Consider the following 8,319-nt stretch of genomic DNA (forward strand, 5'->3'; position numbering starts at 1 on the left):
TTACTTCGGGCCAAAATGTTCGTAAACATGATAACTATCGGTGGTCCAACGGGCATCGCGTGCGTTTGATTTGCCATTAACAATATCTAAGCCCACCCACTATAAAAGGAAGCAAATGGAGGTTAATATGGCAAGCTTTGTAGGTTAATAATTTAGAGAAAAGATATGAAAATGTTTAAAACAAAGGCTTGTAAGACAACTCAGAACAACACTCTGTTTGAGAGTAAACACTATGCAAATCAATTACAATTAATCACCTTTTCTGTTTTTGTTGTGGAGGAAGTTCTGAGGTTGCTTGGTGATCTGGATCTGGTTCTTGGTCGATTTCTTGGTGACACCTAAACAAAGAACAATTCGAGGTTAAGGAAGATACAAAACATGACACACTTTACACATGAATAAGCTGGAGAAAAGAAATGCCAGTGGCTGGAGGGGAGGCCTTCGATGGCTTAAAAAGCACATAAACTTTAAAGTGGAGTTAACACTACGTAAATCACTTAAAATAAAGTACCTTTTCTTTGTAGGCTTCCGCTTTGGGTGAGTCAACCGGTGCAGTGACGCTCTGGAAACAGAAGCTCAAAAGTCCCTAAATTCATACTGTCGGTAGGGACCACGCTTCATCATACACCATGTGAGAAAAATAAAAATTAATTCACTTGATTAATTGGCTGAGCCGCCAAGCAATAAAAATAAAGAATCTGAATAAGAATAAGAGGCGAAGCCTTACAATCGAGTGGAGTAGCCCCCAGGAGTTTGGGAGATCACGGCCCAACTTATGCGGATCCAACCTTCCCAATCGTAAAGTTTATAGGGTTGATGTGAGTCAGAGATATGTAGTTCTGATGAGAGTACAACAAAAATTGCTGCGAAACTAATTCTCGAGCAATTATTACCGGTGGAAAGATAACTGAAGTCAAAGTTACAATGAGCGCTTGTTTCTAAAACGCCTTACGTTGCAGTCTGTGCGTTGGCAAGCTTGCGCAGAGAACGACATGGCAGAACTGAGGTATATTTCGTACGCGCGAGGAGCGGCGTCGAGTAAATGGGCGAAATGGGTACAAAAAAAAACTAAGGAGGAAAGAAGTTGAAAATTACTTCCCCATGATAATTAATTGCCAACATAACAAAATCACAAAACAACGGAAACGCACATCGCTTCCGCGACCAGGGATCAGCCTCTTTGTCTATAACAATGCCTAGTAAGTTGACCCAGGTTCTCGAGGCGCGGAGGCTTGGGAGGTAGAGACGCCTTCCTGGCCTGGACGACACAGCCGACGGGATGTTTGGCTGGCTGCTGGCTGGCCGGGCCGCCGGGGAGGAGGGGGGAGTGATGTGGAAGGGAGGGGAAGGTGTGTGCGCTCGAGCAGGCGGCATGGATGGCAGGCGGGCGGTACGCAACCCGTTTCACAGATGTGCGCGCGACATTCGCTTGGTTGCCTACGTCCCAGGCGGACCAGGGCACTCCGCAGGTCACGAAAAAAAAGTGGGTGTACTAGGCATTGTTATAGACAAAGAGGCTGATCCCTGGTCGCGGAAGCATGTGCGTTTCCGTTGTTTTGTGATTTTGTTATGTTGGAAATTACCTATCATGGAGAAGTAGTTTTCAACTTCTCTCCTCCTTAGTTTTTTTTTTTTTGTACCCATTTTGCCCATTTACTCGACGCCACTGGCGCCGCTGGAGCCGCTCCTCGCGCGTACGAAATATACCTCAGTTCTATCATGTTGTTCTCATGCGCAGGCTTGCCAACGCACAGACTGCAACATAAGGCGTTTTAGAAGCAAGCGCTCATTTTAACCTTGACCTCAGTTATCTTTCCAACGGTAATAATTGCTCCATAATTAGTTTCGCAGCAATTTTTTTTGTCCTCTCATCAGAACAACACATCTTTGACTCACAATAACCCTATAAACTTTACGATTGGGAAGGTTGGATCCCCATAAGTTGGGCCGTGATCTACCGATCTCCCAAATTCCTGGGGGCTACTCGACTCGATTGTTAAGGCTTCGCCTCTTATTTTTATTCAGATTCTTTATTTCTTATTGCTTTAAGGCTCAGCCAATTACCCACTCGACGGCAAAGAATTGTTCAGTTTAAGTAAGAGTTTGGCTAAACAACGCAACTCTCGCTTCCCATTTTTTTTTTTTAGCCCGCCCTTCTGCTCTTAAAAAAGCATTAAAGCGGGCTTATGCAACCGCTCTCGTGTCCGTCCGTCCATCCAAGTTTCGCGTCGGTGACGTGCACAAGAGCGAACTGTCACAAGCGCGACCCGTCGTAAGCGCGAATGCCGCAAGCGCGACCCGGCGCAAGCGCGAACGCCGCAAGAGCGAACGCCCGCAAGCGCCAAGTGTCGCAACCGCGACCCGCCACAAGAGCGAACCTCGCGAGGCGCAGCTTACGCGCAAGCGGTTTGGCACGGTTAGACGGGCGAGATCGACGCGTAGGTCGAGAGGGTCTCGCAGTCGTGTATGGGGGATTCGGAAGAACTCTGGCCGTTGATTATGTTCTGCTGCTGCTAAACCGTGACCAGCCTTGACATCGGTTTGCTATGTTACGTGTACTTGTATTGGTAAAACGTTTATCATAATATGAATGTCCCTGCACAGTTCCTCCGAATCCCTCATACACGACTGCGAGGCCCTCTCGACCTACGCCTCGATCTCGCCCGTCTCGCTGTGGCAATAGTCTTCCCAGCAAAAGACTAGTGTTGCTCAAAAGGGCTAATAGAGGTCCAATCCAATGGCTTCGCTTCGACTTCGGCACCATTGGGCTCATGTAGGTAAGTGACCTGTCGAACACTTGGGTTTAAAGATGTGTTTGGTTGTACTATCGGCCAGTCTTCTCTCATTCTGAGAGTGTCTTCATGCAACCTTTTAGCTTCACTAGCCCCCATGTTATCATTAAAGTACCCATAAAATATTTTTTTTGTGTCTTCAGTCACTCGAAGGTATTGCAAAGATTCATGATTCTCTATCGGATGGTTGTATTGTCCCTTAATAATAATTACACCTTTTAAAGGAATGTCTCTCTTTAAATATTTGGGATCATTTCTCTTCGTTGATTTGTTGACCTTTTTTATTTTGATATGGATCTCTACTTTGCACTCAAGGTTGCGCTTAGACAGAGAGAGCTTGTTCTTTTTACTAAGCTGGCATTTCCAAAATTCATGATAGTCAAGTCCGTGACAATAATCAAAACAAATCAGATTAATGTTAAAACATTCCATCATACATGCAATACTATGATATTTTTTTGTTACAGGTGTACGCTGCAACCATATGAGGACTTTTGCAATAAGTGTTTGCAATGCTTTGTACAATATGACATTGCTAAAAGCTCACACATTAACAAGCAGGCCCGCCCTTCCGCCAAGCGGAGTTGTCAGCTCCACTTCGCTGCGCCGGCAACTCCGTTCGGCAGGGGCCGGGCCTGCTTGGCCTGCCGGCGGCGATGGTCGGGCCTTCGGCCCGACCTTTTCAGTCTCGCGATTTACCGAATTGCATAATCAAATAAAGAACGTGACCGGTAAATTACTTTGCATATTTGAGCAAACTAACAAGTCCGGTGGGCGGCCTGCGGCCCTAGAAATTTGCTCCTTGGACATGACAAAAGACTGTAACGGGCCAACACCGTGACTACACCCCACCCTTTTGCTTTGCTTAAGAATTAAAAAAAAACGATCACGCGCAGATTGTATATTACTGTTTGTCAAACAGTCTTTAAACTTGACTTTTTGCAATTGTTTTCAATATATCTACCTCTAGCTCGTAAACGGTTAAAGATACGGCAAATCGGAGGGTACTTTCGGACTCAGACTGTGCTGTTTTTTGGGGGAGTACTTCCTCTGACATTTTACGATTAGACGCCTCCTTGTACGTCTTCATGTGCAACGTGGTCATTTTCACCGTATTTTCGTCGTAAAAACCTCTCTAGCGCCCTAACGGTGCAAGATAGAGGCAAACGGACGAAATATTAGGCCTAAGGGTTCTAGTTTCAGAATTTACCCCTTAGGGGACCTTAAACAAATTTGATTTTGACCAACCCCTATTTCTCTGTTACCCCCTTTCACCCCCTTAGGGTTGGTTGCCAGGATTTGCACTAGGCGTTTCGTTGTCCAGGAGTGACCCCTAAGATACCCTGAAATTTGCAGACCTCTATCTCATCTCCTTCCTCTTACACGGACGACGGACAGACAGACAGACGGACGGACGGACACGAGAGCGGTTGCATGAGCCTGCTTTTATGCTTTTTTAAAAGCAGAAGGGCGGGCTAAAAAAGTAAAATTGTGTAATGGTGTTCTTACTTTTCACATTGATAATTCTCCCCACATATCCAATCAGTCGAAGTCGTCTTTTTGTATGCAGTGAGCCAGCTCTTCGCATCATCCCATTCTTAAAATTGCTCCTGTATATAGTTTGTTTTTCATTTGAATTCCCCTCATCCTTCTCAATTATTGGCTGAGCGTTAGCGAAGCCTTTGCTGTCATGAGGTGCAGGGAACTCTTTGGTTGTGTGTCTGTCTGTCTATCTGTAATCACACACGTTTCTCAAAGACGGCAACTTCAATTGACTTCAAACTGCGCACGAAGCATCAGTATAAATCCGGTCGTATCGAGTTTAGTTTAGAAGTTTGATAGAAGATGTTTGAAATAAGCGATCGTTTAATTTGAATTCGTAGTTTGGTGGTAGTAGGTTGGTATCACGGCAATCGAGGGGAGGGGGGGCGCAAGTGGCTTCTGCGTTCACCTGAAGACTTTAATACCTTCTCAGCAGTGATTAAAATGTCAGATAGTGAAACCGAGTGTTTTAGTTTTAGAGTTGCGGAACTTAGCCTGCGAAGTTTCACGAGTGTCCGATGAGAAGGAACGAAAGTGATATTTGGAATGGTTGACGTGTTTACTTACGTAAGCTGGAGGGGGCGGGGGGAGTGATTTGGGAGAAATGTGCGAAGGTAACTATTGTTTCAGGTTCATCTTGACAAAAGAAAATGAAAATGTTTTATGCCCAAAGTTGATCGGAATCGAAATGGCAGAGTTATGTTCAAATTTTTAATAAAGTGTTAAATCGCCTCTGGCGGCCAAACGGTGCGTCGGAGGTCAATTCTGACGGCAGGGCCGAGCTACGCCAGGGCCGTACCTCGCCGAGTCGAACAAAACGCACCCTTCGAACGTTCAATTTGGAGTTATTTCCCTCCAAATTGACATTTTGGTCGTTTAGGCACACTTTTACCCCTTTGGGTTCTATTAACTTTGCCATTTCGACTCTGATCGGCTCTGAGCATAAGACATTTCCTTTTTAATTTTTTAATTTTGCAAGAAGAATCCAAATGTAGGATTGTACCAAGAATTTGATAACTTTTAGCAAATTGCGGTTTTACAAATTTTTCATTGGAACACAAAATAATGGTGTTCAGTCGTAAAACGACTAGAAGTCATTTTACCTTATAAAAAAGCATCTTTAAAGGCTTATTACACTCACAACTAATTTTTTCAATAGCAATATACTTGCAAAAGACCGATCAATATTAGAGCCATATTGTAGGATAAGCCGTTCAAAGTCAGAATGAGATTTATAATTCTCTTACATTGACCAGATTTCTCTAGAGCCATATTATTTCTAATGATACTGAAATAAAATGGTGAGAGGATTTAAAACTTCGTCAAATGATGTTGTCTCCTGGAAGTAAAATGCCATTATGGTATCAAGTTATAAACTTAAGTGTTTGCACAAATAAGAAAAATGTAACAAGTGCCTCACTTACTTCAAACTTAAGGAAAATTTCTTCCTCTGGGATACCAAGATGCTTCATGATGCACAAGATGCACAAGATCATAGCCGTTCCATCTTTCTTGTCCCACGCCTTGATTGTCTTAGCCAGCTCCATGGGAACCGCTTTACTATTCCCTCTCCGTGTTTGATGTGATAGGTATTGAAAAAATTCAACCCAATTACCAAGAAAGGTCAAGTCCGGCTGTGGTTTATCACACAGTCTTTTAAAATGATCCATTAAAACTTTACGCTGGAAAAAATATAAATATAGGGTATAAACAGGGCGTTTGAACTAGAATCTTTTTTAAAAGATTAAGAATATCAGAACAAATATTATTACATTTCCTATGAATGGCCACATTTTTAATAGAGCTTCAATAAATAGTTCATTATTCATATCAATTCTAATTGCAAAGTAGGATTCATTCATCAGCTTCGAGAGGGTTTTCTGATTGAATTCGCCCGATTTGTACATAGAGACAAAAAGTTCCCATTTGTTTTCGGAAACTGTGGACTCTTCAACCTCAGGAGCATGTGGTAGGTCACAGACCAAACCATAGTTGTGACTCTTATTAAACTTGTTTTTTTTTTTTAGCAGCAGAACGATTTTTGCTATGTAGTTCCTACCTTGTTTGTTCTTTGTAAGTACCGCAAGTGGTATACCATAGAATTTTTACAAGAAAGGGCAGCTTCTATGCTCTGACTACTATTCAGACAGCCAAAAGCCGTTTTATATGTCCCGTGTCTTCTCCATATTTTTATGTTTCCGAAACTTGTGATTTTTCAGAGTACTTGCACATTTAGCGGTATAAGAGCATAAATCACAAACATGAACTAAATTATCTGAATTTATAGACTGAAGATGGTCATCAAAATGGAATTTGTAACGCTGCAGAGCTGAGAATCTGAGAGAGCATGACCCAAACCCACAAGCAAAGGTACACTTCACAGGCACTCTGTGATTCCTTTCAAAGTGTCTGACATACTCAGTTGTTGAAGTAGTGTGGAATTGACAGATGCTGCAGGTTTGGGCCATGCTTTTGAACTAAACTACTTAGCTAAACTAAATTTACACACCTTTCAAACAGAGTTGACAAAAGAAAGGCTCGTCTACGTGGTGTCCACACGGCGCACTCTACGCTCGAGGTGTTCATTCAGAGAAAATGCTCCACACCGCGTTATTGATCTGCATGATTTACCTATTCATTTGCCTATCTCACGATGGCATGACCATTCATCAAGGAGAAAATATTTAAGCTTGAAGCATGCTGTTTTCTGACTATCTGTTGTGGGTTAGGGAACCTTGTTGCCTTCCATCCTTGAGTTTTTTTTTTGTTACTCTGACAATATTAAATTTTGTTTTGTCTGTCTAACTCCAGCTCAAGAAATCGATGGGGCTGATTTCTTGGACTTCACTTCGGATGATTTGATTAAAAGCTTCCCCCGTATTCTTTATAAGCAAAGAAAAGAACTGATGAAACTTGTCAGGTCTTGCAATGGCATTGATGAAAGCAGTACCAGTAATGTAGAATCAGCAGTAAGTATATGTTTTGTTATGTTGTTGACATGCATTTTATACCTCATTTTTCTTAATCATTTTCTCTCTTTCCTCAGGAGGCTGGCACAGTGGTAGTGCGCTACGTGGATGCCGATGGAAATATTGTAAATCCAATCACAAGCACGGCTTCATTCGTAAACAATTTCCACACGAAGCCTTGCCTAAGCAAATCCTTAGTTCTTGACGTTGAAGTGGAAGTGGAGAGTGCAGCAACTAAATCCAATAAACGGACTCTTGATATTAATTCGGTGGTAAGAAAAAAGCATATAGTGGTGCAATATGTGTCTATTTTTTGGTCTGTTACCTAGCTCTTGTTAGCCCACCCTTCTGCTTTTAAAAAAGCATTAAAGCGGGCTTATGCAACCGCTCTCGTGTCTGTCCGTCGTCCGTGTAAGAGGAAGGAGATGAGATAGAGGTCTACAAATTTCAGGGTATCTTAGGGGTCACTCCTGGACAACAAACGCCTGGTGCAAATCCTGGCAACCACCCCTAAGGGGGTAAAAGGGGGTAACAAAGCAATAGGGGTTGGTCCAAAAAGTAGAAACAATTTTTTTTTTTTTTTAGAGTCTTCTCAGGGGTTACTCATGAAAATAGACCTCTATGGACGAAAATTTTGTCCGTTTGACTCAATCTTGCACAGTTTGGGCGCTAGAGTGCTTTTTTCGACGAAAATACGGCGAAAATGACCACGTTGCACATAAAGACGTACAAGGAGGCGTCCAATCGTAAAATGTCAGAGGGAGTACCCCCCCAAAACAACATATTCCGATTTGCCGTATCTTTAACCGTGTAGGAGCTAGAGGTAGCTATATTGAAAACAATAGCAGAAAGTCAAGTTTTAGGACTGTTTGACAAACAATATACAATCTAGAAACTGCTTGGGTTAATTTTTTGTAAGCAAAGCAGAAGAATGGGGTGTAGTCACGGTGTTGCCCCGTTACAGTCTTTTGTCATGTCCAAGCATGAGAGAAGGGCGCCCTGGAGAAGAAGCTTTA

The sequence above is a fragment of the Frankliniella occidentalis genome, unplaced genomic scaffold, assembly GCF_000697945.3.
Source record: "Frankliniella occidentalis isolate FOCC.00 unplaced genomic scaffold, Focc_3.1 Scaffold57, whole genome shotgun sequence".
NCBI lineage: Eukaryota > Metazoa > Arthropoda > Insecta > Thysanoptera > Thripidae > Frankliniella > Frankliniella occidentalis.